Raw genomic sequence first — 16830 nt, 5'->3', positions numbered from 1 at the left:
GATTTCCCCCCCCCCTCCAGATTCTAGTATATTTTCCATTAAGGTACTATTCTAGTAATTTTAATAAATGAACATGCATTTTAAATCAACATAGTCAAGTGTAATGGCAAAAGAATGCTCTCACTCATGAATTAGATTTTCTGTAGAAGACAAATGTGGAGATACATGTTGCATGTTTGTGTATGTATGTGGCTCAGTATGAAGAAGAAATCACAAGTCAGATTCCTTCTAATTAAGCCATTTTTCTAGCTGACAACTGTCAAAGCCATCCCAGAAACCCATGAATATTAAAGTGCTGTTCACTGGCACATTTGGCATTTTGAAGCTGGGCAAATAGAAGTCATGAAATATGAAAGGAGTGCCCCATGTCATTTTGTAGAAAATGTTGCCATTAAGATGATGTATGGGAAAATTCACACCTTCATCTTCTGCGAGTACTACACTATATTTTCTGTATTACTTTGCTTCAAAAGCATTACTAGTGGCTGACACTCTTCCTTCTTTGGCTGAAAGAAATTTATGAAACATATTACAGCCAAGATTTTAAATGCCTGTTAATATTGATATATATATACTTAACTAAAACAAGTGCATATTTTTATTTATAATGAAATTCTCTGCTGAAAGGCCATTCTAATGCAGCTCTTTTTCATATCTACTAAGAGTGACACAAAGTCATTAGATTAGTTCTGAAAAAAATTCTACAATTTTTTACAATTAAAATACACCACAGAATACAACAATAGGAGGGGATGTTTTTACTTTAAATTTCCATTCTACTTTATTTATGTTTTGGTTCTCCCGTTTGTGATGAGCAAAATTCTCAGAAAAGTTAAATTCTCATCACACAACATACTTACTGTCCTCCAACTGGCAAAGTGTTTCAGAAATACAAGACTTTCCCCAAAATTTTAAGGATATAAAATTTGTAAGAATCAAGCCTGCCTGGGTTATGTACCTAAACCTGTCACCCAATTTATAACGAGTTAAACACAATAACAGGACCTTTAATACCATTATCTGATCTCTATACCAGCAAGCAATTTGCTAACAAACTAGATGTCTGCTTTATACACTTTAAATACCCTATCAAGTTCACATTTAAATGCATGAAATGCATTTAAGGCATGTGTCTGGCCCTGGAAGTGACAGTGCCCCACTTGGTGAGGCCAAGCTGCCCGTGCCCAGGCTGGCCCAGCAGCTTACATAGTCTTACTTTACCTGCTTAAACCTGAAATACTAACATTATTCTCTGGACTTCACCCATGCTTGGAAGCACCCTGGAAAACACCAATCCTTCCAAGAGATCTCAGACCTTGCCACTAAGGGCCCAGAGAGGAGGTTTCAAAATACTGTCTCTAATCATGATGTCTGTCTTTGTGCTACTGTTCATTATTTTGGATAACTTCATCATTAATTTATTCTCATCTCCAAACTGATGCTCTCATACACAAATAAGAGTTGACCTGTGACTTGATACCAATTTTAAAATATGTAAAGCAGAAACACATCTTTGATGAACAGATCAAGAAGAAATGGCCTTAAACTGCTGCAAGATGCATGGTTAGATAGTGAGAAAAATATTTTAATGAAGCTGTGGAATAGACTACACACTGTTGCAAGCACAGTAATTAAGCAGTGAACTTCAGTGCACTTAGACTCCTTAGGAAGAGGGGCTTCTAAGCTAATACTGTATGAGAAACTAAGGTTTCCTAATAATCCTTGTTTTTTTCCCTAAGAAAAACAGCATTCTCATTTTTCATCCAACACTGTGTACTGTCCTCATTAAATAATAGGATTCACAGGAAGCCGGTAGCAACTATAAAAGCTAAAATATTGAACAATTGCTAAAATCCAGCTTAAAATACTATAGATGTATAAAATCATTATTATCTCCTTTTAATGTCTGTATTGCAATGTCTCATTCCAGTCCTCTTTCTAGGTCCAAATAAATTTATTTTCCTGATTTTTCTTCTCAGAGGGAAGTATGGAATAATTTAAATCATGTTTACCCATAAGAGGGTTTAGTAGCTTATCTAGCGAATGCTTAATTGGGTTTTCAGAAGAAAAAAAAAAATCTGCAAGGTATTATATACAATGTAAGTATCTGTTTACAGCATCTAGTGTACAAATTATCACCCTGAAGAGAAAGAAAAATAAGATTTCCACTTGTTTCAGGGAAAAAAAAATAATTTGCTTTCTTTGAAATACCTTAGCAGCAGTATCCGAGAAATGAGCTTTGATTTCACATTGACAAAGTGAAAACAAACTTCCTAAGCTAGCCAAATACGGAGAGTGAAGATACTTTCAAGAAGGGAACTGAACTTGTGTGAGTCACTGCTCACAACCATGTTTTTGAACTCAAGTTCTACTCTGACACAAACAAAGCAAAGTGCAACTGTGCCTTACCAGCTGCTGTACTGCTAAGTAGTATTAATATTGTAATACTCTTTTTTCAAAGTTAGTTGCAAAGATGAGACACATTCTCACTTCCATCCACATATAGATCTGAGCAGTGAATTTCAGATGGCCAAATAAAGTTGGTAATTGTGGCACAAAAATTCTCTAAACTTAATTTACCATGTTACAAGAGCAGACCTTGGTCATATCTTTCTCTGCAAGGTCACATCATTGATGCATCCTTGTATGCATATCACCTATGAGTAGTTATGCAATTAATTGTTTAGCACATACGATAAGTTTAAAACCTTCCTGATCTGACACTCACAAAAAGTGTATTATAAATAAATATGTTTGAGGGAACATTTGCATCCATAACCTGATAACAAACATTGACTAACAAAAATTGTGGAACTGATGGCATTCAATGAACCAAGAATGAAGATTAGATAGCAATAATATAAATATAAAATATAAATAAATATATATTTATATACATATAAATATAAAAGTGTCAGGGATAGGCCACCTGAGCATATTCAATGTGTTCACAAAGGAATGATGTAGTTATCATTTGCACTCGTTAACCTCTTGACTCTCCAAACTCAAAGAAAAAGAAACACAGTATCGTCAGCGGTGATGACTTTCACCACTTCTCTAGACTTATCTATAGGGACCAACTCATCTCTGTGGTGCCACCTCATTCTGGAACTTTCTGAAGGAACCCGTCTTCCCTTTGCTGCACAATGTGCTTGTACTGAGCCTAAGTCTGATGTACCTGAGGCTGAATAAGCAAATATGCACCTTCAAACATATATAAAACAAGATATCATTTCATAGGAAACCCTGTTAGTCAATCTCACACGGCAATGCTCCGTTCCAAATGGCCATGGCCATCAGATGCACCAATTACGAAGTTCCAGTAAATGGATTCTGGAAATTTACCGGAAATTCCTAATTCATGCATCCTCGTACATTCTCATTCAATTCATACATCCAACATTCTTATGCATACCTTCCCCAGGAAAATCTTATCCACCTGCTCAGTGATGTGGGCATGCATCATGATGGGGCCACACTTTGACTTATCTCAGAAGTTCTTCACTATCTATATTTACCTGTCACTTAAATGATGTATTTCTTACAAGAGCTGATATTACCTTTTTTTTCCTCTTTCTTCTGGCCTTAATTCAACTAATTAAACCCAACAGAAAGAGAATGATGGGCTTTTGGGGGAAGTAATAGTACCATTCAATTTTCATTTTGTTTTAAAAAACTATTTTTTGTATTGTCATTTGAGCCTCACGTCTGTGAGCTATAAATCAATACATCATTTCATCAATGAGGATTTAATTAAGATAAAAAGGCAGTCAAGTATTTGTTTCTTTATCTAACATACAGCCTCTAGGAGTTTGTGATGACATCCTGTATGCTTCCAAAAATACACTGAAATAGGAGAGAGCTACTTAAATATGATGACATAGCTTGCATGCACTGGAACAAAGGACCCTGAAGATATCTTTGTGAATAAAGACACTAATATTTAGCAGTTGGTTTATCAAATCCTTATTCCTTAAATAGTACACTGATTTTAAGCAGACGTGTTCTAAAAGCACAAAGTTACAGGCCTACTGCAAATGCAGACAGGAAAAACATCTCTTTTCCTGCACTCCGTACAAAATGACTCCTGCCCTTTTGGCTTGATAAAATGATCTGCAATAAATACTTCTCATCTTCCTATATCTATAATAATTCACTTTGAAAAGCCAACAATAGCTGTAGGCACAGTCTATTATGATTAATGGCAGAAGCACTGGCCTTTGTGTAACAAAGCTCTACTGGTTCTAGAAGTTTTCAAGGTCACAATTTCATCCAGAAAAGTTCTACTTATGTTAAATATTCTTTAAATAAGACCATATTTTCATGCAAAGTAAGATGCGTATTACCTTACAGGAAGGATGATACAAAAAGTATATCAAGAAGCTTCAGGTTAATAAAATTCACATGCAATTCAAGGAAAACTGCAGTGGGAAGGTAAAGTTTTTGTCACCCCCCTGTCATTATATAGTGCAAGTAAAAACCACAAAACTCAGATAATTTTGCCATATTATCATTATTTCACTACACTAATGATCTCTACATGAGGCTGAAGCTAGATAAACTACCTTTAGCATGGTCTGTTAAGAAAATGAAATACTGATTAAAAAAAATCATGCTGTGAAACTTCAGGTATCATTATAAAGAAAGCCTTATTTTCCAGGCTGCCTTTTACAAATAGCTGTACCAGAAGAGAATGACAGCTTTTGATGTAGAAAGTTTTGCTCTTAGCCTTTATAATACCTGAGAGATTTATCACTGAGAAATTGCCACTACTTCCATACTGAAACATTCATCATGCAGTGTGAAAGATAATTATCACCAAACTTTCCACTATAAATATATGTTCCTGGTGCTTTATGTTCCTATATTATTCTTAATAGTCAGTGCCATACATTAAAACAATTTACTACACTTAACAGGATGTCTTCACAATCTTAAAAAGGACAATAAAATTTCATACAATATTATATCTTTCACAAAGAGCATATGCTAAAATACTTCACAAAATCAAAGGTTACAGCAGGGTAAAGGAATATAAAGTAAAGCAGAGTATCATGTAACAAATAACCCCCCTTCTCTTATATTTTAAGATGATGAAGAAAAATATGCATACACATAAATAGCTGAGTTTAAAACAGAATGAAAACTGTTCAAAATAAAAGGAGCTTGATGCAGACTCTATTAGAAGTGATGGAAAATGTTAATGAGTAAGGAAATGGCATAGAAAATTACTAAAATGTTAACGATTCTTATTTCCAAAGAACATATTAGAGTTGTTCTGTTAATCTCTGGCTTTTAGAATCACCCAATTTTACGAAAGCCCTACCTTTCACTTCGCTAAATATATCTCTAGTTTCTTGAAGGAAAAGAAAAAGAAAAAAGGCAAAAAATTGTGACCCATGGAAACCCAGAAGTTTTAAAATCAACTGTGTGTTGGGACGTGATTTAAAAGAGAACGCATTTCTTCACAGTTTCCTGACATTGTGGAAGTAAGGATGCTCAGTTACATACAACAAAGTCATAAACAGCAAAAAATAAAGTCAATTTAAGTAAGTTCCAGACAAAAATAGATTTACAACTGCATTTGCCATTACTAAACTTGTTTGTGAAAAAAAAAATATGAATTTTCATGACATTTTGAGCAGTATAATACACAGTCTCAGAATAGGAGGGGGTGAAGCAGGAAAAGAGGAAGAGACAGGACTGTATGTCCTGGTAGTGTAAATACTACCCTAGCTGGTACTTACGGAGAGTCAGCATTAGGTTAGTTTGGGCAAATAAATCTTTGCCTATTTAATTTAGGGTAACTAAAGAAACTTACATAAACCTCTGCTTGGAAATAGTAGTATCGGCAACATTTTTGTCAATAGATGTATGACATGCATCAACATGAAATTTGTTTTCTTCCAATGATAAAAATAAATTATTGCCATGTTTTGTTTGCAGTACTGTTATGGGTCTAGATAACAGAGAAACTAGTCATGGTCATTCATCATCCACAGAACTGGTGAGTGAGTTGCAGTCTTTAGTGCTATTGATGCCTCTGCCAGGACAACCTACCCCAATTTCCAATGTTTGTGGGAATTCAGTGTGCAAGAATTAACATAGAACTAACAAACAAACAGAAACAAAAAGTAAAACTCCGAACAAATAGTGTATGTAAAACAATATTTACAACCAAACAAAAAGAAAGCAACAATCGGCAAACCACCATTATGAAAATCACATACAACACTGTAAAAAGATATTTTTTGCCAAGTTTAACACAGCCGGATGCTTGTTTAAGCAACTTAGAGATAAAAGCTCTAGACAGAAAAAATATAAAAATCACATTTCAAGCATTCAAGACTAGGATAGTATTAAAGTTAAAAAAATCAAAAAAGAGAAACTGACTTTGTACTCCCACAGTAAGATTAGCTTTAAACTTAGGATTTCGGTCAAGATGAAAATGTGGAATCACAAAATCATCACATTTAGAGGCAGAAAAAAACAAAAGGGATAAATGCACATTTTAAAGCAGTATAAATAAACTCCAGCTAGCAGAACCAAGCCTGGCTCATGACCTGGTCTATTAAATCACACAGTACATCATTTTGGATTAGTGCAGAAAACTGCAAGATACAGTCCTTGTCTTATAGTTGAGTGTTATAAAATAAATTGTGAAGCGGCACATAATGACAGGGTGCAATATAAAGGTCTACAAGTGAAATAAAAATGGACATATAACAGCTGACTATGATTGCTTAAGAGAAACAAGATGTTTAAAAGTGTTCAGAGGTGAGCATAACCAGAAGACATATTGGTAGACAAGAGGACGTAAACTGTTCCAAAGCACATGACAACCAATTTAATCACATTTCAAGTATATTTTAGTACATTAAAACTACATACACTGTGGGCAAGATTTACTTAGGACATCAAATTGCAATACCAACTGACTTGAAGTACCAAATCTACCATGGCATAGATATCTTATATACTCTGTAGTACACTGCTGAGTGCACTGTGTATGTACATATAGTGACTGTTTAAACTTCAGCACTTCACATAAATTTCATACTCCTATTGACTTCTGTTTAAAAAAAAATAAAATCATTAGCTCTCTGACTGTATATTCTGATATCTCTTGTATTTTATATACAAAAGCAACGTAAGAAAGGAGAGCTCTGAATGTTAAGCTTGCTTTCATGGACTGAAGGATGGAGGCCTCTAGTCCCCAGAGACTCATTCAGTAATATTTCAATTTGTTCACAGTAAATATTTAATGTGACCTTCAACACGTCAGTGACTAAGATATCACATTATGCATCTTCCCCACTTTTAAGAGTCTAAACTAAAAAGTCAGTTTAATGAATAACTTTCATATTAAAAAAAAAAACCCTAACACCGCTCAAATTATTCATTTTCTAGTGTAAGTCATCACAGATACCAGTTGGTGCTTTTAGAGTCTTATAAAAATAGTTCAAGCTTGTTTTGCAATATAAATCTGAGAAAAAAATCAGTGCTTCCTTGTGTCAGCAAAGGGAGTTGTAAAACTGACATTGTGTAAACTGCCTTCTTTCTACTTAATAAAACAGGCTACGTGTGGAGTGATAGGGAGGGACAGAGTTCCTTTGCGCACAGGAGCTGTGCAGAAACACCAGCATACTGCTGTCACTTTCAAGAGGCACAGGGGAAGTTGGTGCGTGGAATTTAATGGTCTATTTGTATTACTGATTCAGTGATTTTTCCAAGGAATTTAATAACTGTTATACTGGGTCCATGTAGCCCAATATCCTACTGGTGATCACTGCCAAAAGCAGAACCTTCATACTGGTTTCATTGCCATAAAAGGATGCTTAAAGATGATCCTGAGCCTAAGTTTACCAAATGTTCCTTTTTTCCTCCCAGATGAATGTTGATCAGTGGGGCCTATAAGAAATATCTCAAACTACATATACAAAGGAAGATTTCCTGAAATTTACTCCAGGGAAATGCATAAAGATTTCTCAAAGTTTTGTAATACATTTCATAGCAGCAAATACACATGTCAAGTAGCTGCTATTAGCTTGGATGCCCCATTTCTGCTTGATATGTTTGTGCTTTTCCTAATGCCAAGTGATACCTAGGAAATTATTAAGATCAAGTTATCAAGTTCCTCTCTTCCCATCCATGACAAGTGGTGATAATGCCAATAACCTTCTATTATCAGAAACTTATACTTTAGCAATGGGGAAATACATGTTCGTCGTCGCAGATGCTTGTGTGTGCCAGAGCAGAATGCAGAAGCAGGGAGGGTGGTAATTACTTCTTTCATATTAGGTCCCCCACTATCTATGGGGATAGATATGTCAGCAGCATAGGACTTCCAATATACTGTCTTATTTTATATTCTGTATTTTTCTCCTCCACTTTATTTGCTCGAGACATGAGAGCTTTCAAGGAATATTAAGTTTCAATGTTTCTTTTTACATTCAATATTTTTTTCACATTTACTAGCAGAAATATGGGGAGATGGAAGTGCAAGAGGAAACTGTAGAACTCTGCAGAAGTTTAAAAAATATTTTAAATTAAAAACCTATCAAACAAAATTACAGTAGCTGACTAATATATATTGCTTAAGCAGTACAATAGTCTATTTAAAAATAACCTAATTCATTTAAAAAAAAAAAAAAGCCATAAAATCTAGATGACTGAACTGAGTGTTAACTGCACCTCGTGATCCAAAATCTTAATCTGGGAAAACAGATGTTCCCATAGACAAGTGACAGAACTCAGTCAAGGACTGAGCTGTCTCTTGTATAAAAGGACAGGACAAACCACAGCAACAAAGCCATTTGGAAAAGAATTAACAAAAACTAGTAATTCACTCCCAATGTGCTTTCTTATCAGAGAAAGGTGAAAGAAAATGGACAAGAACTGTAGGTGACTAAAAGAAAAATAACCCTCAGATAACAGCTAAAAATGTGAGGAGCAGATAAAAATAGCATGAGTGCCCTTCTGCTAGAAAATACCTCTATATTAAAGCATAAGGATAACACCATCAGTAAAAATCTTTCATAAAATAAAAGGAACACCGCTGTTCTTATCTCATAGGATAGGTAGTCATTAAGATAATTTGATAATCTGTATTTAAAACACCTAGAATAAAGGTTTCAGTAGGTCAATATTTCTCTGGCATTTTCATTAAATAATTGGTCTAAATTCTAAACTGGGAAGCAAAATGATGATCTTATTTAAACAGAATAACTGAGGTCATCAAATTACTTTTAATTAAATTGTTAATTGATTTTTCTTTAATTCTTTAGGATGATTGATGGCCGCACACTTAGTTGCTGAGTTTGTTAATTACCATCATGAGTCAATTCCACGCAGTGCACTTTGGTACAGCTGCTCTAGTTATCTCCCTATTAAAAAAAGAAAAATTTTCATAGTTTTGCTACATCATTTAGCATTACTCATGCATGCTTCCTGATGCAGTTCACTTTTAAAAATCGGACAGGTTGATCAATCATTTCCATTGGATGTAGTTTACAAAATTAACCTGTGACTGAATTAGTAGCCCAATCATATTTTCCAGCAAATCTTGCTCCAATCAGCTTAATAATCTTTCTTATGATTGTCAGAAACAATGTTAATTTCATTTTTTGAAAATTATGCAAGAGAAGCTACCTTAAACTTCCTTTAACAGTTGGTGTAGAGATGGCAATTTTTTTGGCATGTTCTCTAGTTTCATTTACAGAGTTCTGTAATCTCCTGACAACAGACCTTCTGTGATTATGCACTGAATAAAGACCTGGAGAAATGACAGCTTGGTTTCACGCCTAACTACTGCTATCTGTCCTTACTTTGTTGACAGCATAATTCTTATTGCCACCAGCAGCACAATAGCAGTGCAACTGTTTCACCTTCTATGAAGGTAAGCTCTGCATTTAAACCTTTTACTTTGGGTTGAGATAAGCAATTATTGCAGCTCATAACACTTAAAAAAATAAAGAATTCATCTCTGCTTTTTTCTTAAACAAATGCTACATTCATGATAATATTGCTAGCAATACCTAAGCTTCCATGAAGCCTTTCTAAATGTGTATCTAAACAAATTACCAGCAGTAGTCTTTCTCACATTTATAAAGTAAATTAAAAAAAAACCCAAGAAACAAATGACTAGTCCAAGGTTTACTGAAGCAGCTGTCTCAGCAAATCTCAGTGAAAAGAACATTTCACCATCTCATCACCATCAGGGATGGCAGAGCATCACAATTTCTATTTTTGAATGATATTAACAGAAAATTTACAGAGAATGTATGAAGAACAGCACATCTAGACTACCACCTTACCGGCAAAGCGTTTTACCACTGTATACTCAAGAGCCCAAAACAAATTACAGGATCCATTTTATTGTTTTACTTGTAATTAATATGCCAGGGATAAATCTTTGGCCATCACCATCACACAGGAAACACTATGTTGTCAGAAGAAACGTGTCTACTAGGCCACAAATTAATAAGTAAATAAACGTATTTTTTTAAAAAGTACTGACAAAATTAGATCTGAAAAATACGGAGGGAACACAGTTAAAGCAAACAAACAAACAAACCCAACCACAAACAAAACAAAAACCAAACCACAGATAAATGCATAGGAAGCTTATTTTCTACAGAGTTCATTTTGACCACAATTACTTTCTTATTGATTTCTTTGGTGGTTTTTGCTGAAATATAGAAAGTTTCGGTTCTCTTATCAAGTGATTATTAACACTCTGATGAAGTCCATTGTTTTACTTGAGTCCCCATTTGTTCAGAACGGGAAGGCAGTGTCAGGAATAGAAAGGCATACATCTAGCATTTTTTATTATTATTATTATTATTATTTTTTTTAAGTTTATCCATTATGTTTGAGTAGATGAATGGTTAGTTAGCACCTGTCTCTACTTCGGATCTAATTTGTGTATTAAGGTTGGCTAAACCAAAATGCTTGAACGAGTTGTTTTAAATCAGGCATTCCATTTGTAGCACACGTAATTCTAGGTTTTCTTTAATAAAACAGAAATGTCTTCTGTTTTTCCCAGCATATCCAGGAAATTTTGAAAACAGGAATAAACTGATAAAAAAGAACAGTTCTGGAAAGGAAGAAAAATGAGAAAATTCAGGACAGTAAGTGATGCAAGTAAACAGTTTTGTTCCTTCTGAACTTTCACCTGAACATGAGTATCTGCACAGTTTCACTACTTCATGCAGGCAAGAGCAAGGACTGGAAACCTTGGAATTAGCTGCTGGGTGCAAACAAGCCTTCAGAGGCCAGCAGAGAGAGCATAGAGACCATTCAAAATTTTATCTGAGAAGAAAAACATAACTTATTATAGGTCAAAGGAATGTGAGAAAAAGCTGAGTAATGGAAAGAGAATTTTTTTGCTTCCAGTTTAAAACATATTTCATCAGCCTTCTAATAGTCCTGCTTATGAAGAGGATGGTAATTTTTCCCCAGGCAGCACTTTTTAAGAACTGAAAAAAGCCAGCCTTTATCAAGATGTCAAGTTTCACGCTCGTGTTAGTGAATTAGATCATCTGCCATTATTTTCTGCATTAGTACTCTACTAATAGAGGAACTACTTGAAGATATCCAGTTTGTCTTCCTTTAATGATTCTCAGCTTTACTTTACAATGTACTCACTTATCCTCATTTAGCAAAATATTGTAAGTTCTTACACAGGATAGCAAAGACAGACACACACCTCTCCCTTTGTTTTTTCCCCTCTCTTTTGGGACAACTAAGCTTGGAGGTTAGCATGGACAGGATGGCACCCATGGTCCTATCATTTATACAGCATGGAAAGCAAAATGTATTGACTTGCTTTCACTGTTTTCCTTTCCTAGTTAAACTTATGAAGAGGACAAGGCAATAGAAGCAGTATCTTAAAGGCAGAGGTTAGGAAATACTGTAGGGCACCTAGAAACAAGGCAAATATACCATATAGGGTTTGGCACAGAAACTCCACAATCCTTCAGGTGGTTGTGGTTTTGCTGTGTCTTTTCCTTTCAATTCTTTCTTTTTTCCCCTCTACTCGTTTTTGTGTTACCCAGACACTTACACAAAATCCTGATATCTACCACCCGAGGAGACTTTTAACTACAAACTGTGAATTGTAGGGGTTTTTTCTCCATTTGCATTCCTGCTAAGCCAGAGGCAGCAATTAACCCTTACAAGCTGTTTTACAACATAGGCCATGTCTTCCTGTTTTATATCATGTTGTCAGCACTCAACAAATTACCCTAATAGCCATCTTTTTCATCATTTCAGTGCACAGGTCAGACACACACCAAGTTTTGACCTTTCAAGTGCAAAATATGACTCCGGATATTTTTACTACTATTTATAAAATTGTATTTAATCTCAACAGGATAAAATTGGATAGATGGAATCAGGATATGAAAAACCTTACACTTTCATAACAATCAAAAGAAATAGAAAATTATGAAGAACACTGCAGGTGAAAGTCGAGGGAAGTAACGCGTGAGAAGGATGCAAATGAATTAGTGTACTTTGCCTACAGAATTAAATTTAAAAGACAGTGTCACACTCCAGGATCTGATCCCTACGCTGTCTAGTTTGTCTCTCCTCTTTTAATTCAATAAGCAATTTATTTGTGGTATATTGTGGGAAGATCATTATACAACATATCAGTAAAAATATTCCACATGAAAAAAATCCGTATCTCTAGATTTTGGTATCAAGATTATTTAGGGTTTTCTGTCAGCAAAACACTGTCCTTGACAAAAGTATTCTTGGCTCAAACTAATTGCAAAATCAAATGCCATCTATTTCTGTCAAAAGAAGGAAAGGGGAAAATACTAAGAAACCCCTCCTGCTAAATACCCCTTGCACGCCATCTATGGTTATGCTAATGGACCCTGTACTCAGGTCATCTGTTCAAATTAAAGAAACTGCCTTCACAGTAAGAAATCTGCATAGATTGTCAATTGTTCTAGTTCATTACCTGTTGGCAAACGTGAAGAGCCAAAGCTGATTCTGACATCTATGTATAATGAATTCATTACAATGTCTGGCACATTTAGCTTTGGGAGACAAAGCAAAGGACAGTAAAAAGGAACAATGCAGATTAAGCTATTATTAAGAAGATTTGTTGAAAGGATCGTAGCTGAAATAAATTCTTAAAAACATATTTTAATCTTTTCTGAAGTCTCTTTTTTTAGTAGTTTATTACATAATTTTTTGTTTCAGTTTTAAGATATACATATATATAATATTTATAGAAAAGTAGATTAAAGGAAATACGGGCTTATGATCAAACCAACAGTCATACAGTTTTCCATTTAACAGATCATACTAATATAGGACTTCTGATTTGCCTAGATTTCAGGAAACAACTGTGTTACTTGATCATCCCCACTATAATAGAAAGATATACTTTTCATATGAAGTGTTACAAGGAAATAAAAAGTGTTCAAATTAGATAAAAGCTTTATTCAGGGATAATTTATAGCAGAAGACCAGATTATTTTTTTTAAACTGTTTTCTGTATTTACTCTCCAGATGGAACTTTATTTAAATATTCAGAATTTTAATTTCTATATTTTCAACAAAATAGCATTTTAAAAAATGTATAATCTTCAAAGACCATACTAATTTGAAGGCGCACTAGTCAGAAAAATAAGCTTTGCCTGTCCTACAGATATGCTACACGTTCGTTCTTTCTATCAAGGCTATTTAGTTGGCCACATATAAGTACATACATACAATTCATAATAAAGTCCAATTATGGATCATCAAAAAAGGTAGTATTGGTGAGAGTTGCTTTTGAAATGGTTAAACAGAAGCATCCAAAATCCCAGACATAGCATGAATGGGAAGCTCAAGTTATCCAGGTACGTGTTGAGAAACACCTTTAAAAAAAGGAGGTGGGCAATTAATTAATAAACACTTTCATTATGGACTGTGGGAAACATACCTGAAAACTCATTGCACATGGCTCCTTATCAAATAAGACAGAATGTTATTTAGTGCTTATGATTCATTAAATTTGCAGGTAAGGTCAAATTTTAAGGGAGCAAATGCTTCGTGATCCAACAGAAGAATACAAAATGTTTTTAAACAAATCAAGAAAATTAATTAGATGGGATATTGGATCAGTAAGGACAAGTGCAAGATTTTGGGAGCATCCACTCTTCAAAAAACAAGATGGGAGAAGGACTACCTTGACAGTAGTGAGTAACCTCCTATGCTACTCTGTACACAACATGGACCAGTATTTCTTCTTGAGACTTAAGAGTTCCTGAACCGATACGCTATATAATATGGAGTATTATTATGAAGCAACTGACCCTTGCTGCTTTCTGTGGGGTCCACCTTGCACAGTATCTTTGCCTGGAGTACCCTGAGTCTCTCAGCACTTGTGCCAGGCTGACATGCAGCACACACCACCACAGTTCCACCCGTCCTCTCCAAACCCCTTTGCACAGGCTGCTTTTTTGATTTTTCTAGTATGGCCATCTCTATGCCGCAGTATTAGAGTGCCTGTCCCCAAGGAATCTGCATGCCTCTCTGATACAGAAACCTCCCTCCCTCCCTCTGCTCCCAAAGAGCAGCATGGGCAGCCAGTCAAACCCTAACCAAAAACTTGTCTTGGTCACTGGAGCGCTACCCAATTGAAATTTATAGGCAATGGGGTTAATAATGCAGCTTTTCAAGAGGATGGAGTCATTACTGGATTTTTGATTACACAGTCTTTCAGTCCTCCCAACAACAACATTTAAAAAAAAAAAGGGGGGGGAGGGAGTGGGAGTCTATGACTGTATATCATTCCTTAATGAGATTATTTAACTGAAGTTCTTTTTTTTTATTAAAGATCAAGGTGCCTCTCAGCTTGAAGAATATACTAAGAACAGATTTTTAATAATTTTAGCTCAACTCCTGGCACCATAGTTAAAGTCAGCTATGTCCTAACTGAACAAACCCGCCTTATCATCCTGTACACAGTATTTCTCTCTTCACAAGAAAGGAAGGAAAGGCAGACCTCTGTACACATGCTGAGACCACACAAGTAAGGAAACATCAAATTTCACAGGTCTAATGTTCAAAAAGCACTCTGACAGCTTTCTGCTTTTTTGTCATTTTGCCTCTACCCTGGGGTAGATATTAAAACTCCTCTCACTAAACTTGTGGTCTAGGTCATTGAGCTTCAACATGTGTTTATTGCGCTAAGATGACTGCAAATGTTCACTACTTTAGGAATGGAACTGAAAGTCTGTTAATGAAATAAACCAAACAGTTAATGCTAAAAGAAAGTAGCACCTGTTTCAGTCAAACCAAGCCAATAAAACCCCAAAAATGCACGTTTTTCCATTTTCTACAGCTGTATGAAACAGAAATTTAATAAGGTGATAAAAGGTTAACAAAATCCCTACAGAAAAACTACAGTCACTGACTAATTGATTTTCACTTTTGTTTAACTGTATCATTTTGATAGGCTTTTACTCCATGGTAAAGCTAAAACGAAGCTGCTGTTCTTATCATTACAGTTGATCAATCTTCCCTGTTTCTGAGGGGGAATCCTGTAAGCCTTCTCCTTTCGGCACATCCATCAGACAGACAAAACAAAAGGTAAGCCTGGCAAACAATGCTTGCTCAAGGTAAGCATTAATCTTAATAGCTGCTGCAATTAGGAGCAAGATGTATGAACAGACAAAAAGCAATAAATAACTTTAAACCAGAAATGTGATAAGATTTAAATTCAAAGACTGTACTTGGTTTTAATCTAGTTTAGTCACTTTACTGGTATTCCTTTCTGTAGCAGGATTTAAGCTGAAATAATTGTAGAACAATTAATATGCAGAGCTTTAATGTTTTGGATTATCAGCCACTGAGAAATCAGCTCAGGATTTCACATGCTCCAGTGCATGTTGACCCTGCTTATTCACTAAGCCATCTCTGGACCTTCAAGGTCCATCAACCACCTACGAAGATCCAGACTAACATCTGAAATTCCTGTTTGGGAATCCTGCTGAGCATGTTGATTCCTCTCTTACCCTTCTTTCCCACACCCTTGCTTACAATGAGGATTTCCACTACATTTAAAATAGTTCCTGTGCATAAAGTATCTTATTTGCTACCACTTTCAGAATCAAGTGGACCATTGCCTAAACACCTTGAAAACTTACCTTTGTATACAAGGCAGGGTATGAAAAAAAGCAAAGTAGGAAAAAAGCAAAACCGATCAGAACATTTACTCACAGGCTGTAAGTAGAGAGATTTGTTGAAAGGTCATTGTGTCACAGAAACCAACAAGCCTAAGACACAGTGAGATTCTCTAAAAACAAAACTGGATACTTTCAGAGAACATTTTAGGATCAGTAAAATACCAATAGAAGAAAGTTTCTTCCTAATTAAAAAAAAAAATATCCTCCAGAAAATTACAAAAGCCTGAAGCCTGACAGAGTGATTAGCAAATGCAGCTGGCAATTAGAAAAATAAAAAATAAAAAAATGCAATGACAACAATAAAAGGCAAAAAATCAAGTCTAAATAGACACTCTGTGAAGAGCTTCAAGTGAAGCACATTTTAATCTAAAATGAAAGACAAACAATCCCACGTCCCTATATTATTAAGTTAAACAGCTGAAACAGTTATCTGAAGTCTTTCTATTTCCTATACATGAGCAACTGGTGTCAAAAATATTTCAAACCAGATTTCAACTCTGTCCTTGGTAGTTGAAGACATGACCAAATAACATTGTGCTGAATTCTCCAGTTAATTCAACAGAACATACTTGACCTTCTTTCTACTCTTACTTACTTAATTGTCATGATATATCTGATATAATAAACAGAATAAAGC

At 35.1% G+C, this 16830-nt stretch overlaps 1 protein-coding gene across 1 annotated transcript in view; it reads right to left on the bottom strand.

Annotated features, from left to right (window-relative positions):
- GALNTL6 (polypeptide N-acetylgalactosaminyltransferase like 6) overlaps window positions 1-16830 on the bottom strand; it is a 481223-nt gene that overhangs the window by 375079 nt on the left and 89314 nt on the right. The window lies entirely within an intron of this gene.

This window comes from Balearica regulorum, chromosome 4 (genome assembly GCF_011004875.1).
Source record: "Balearica regulorum gibbericeps isolate bBalReg1 chromosome 4, bBalReg1.pri, whole genome shotgun sequence".
Lineage (NCBI taxonomy): Eukaryota > Metazoa > Chordata > Aves > Gruiformes > Gruidae > Balearica > Balearica regulorum.
This window is presented reverse-complemented; position numbering and strand designations above follow the sequence as displayed.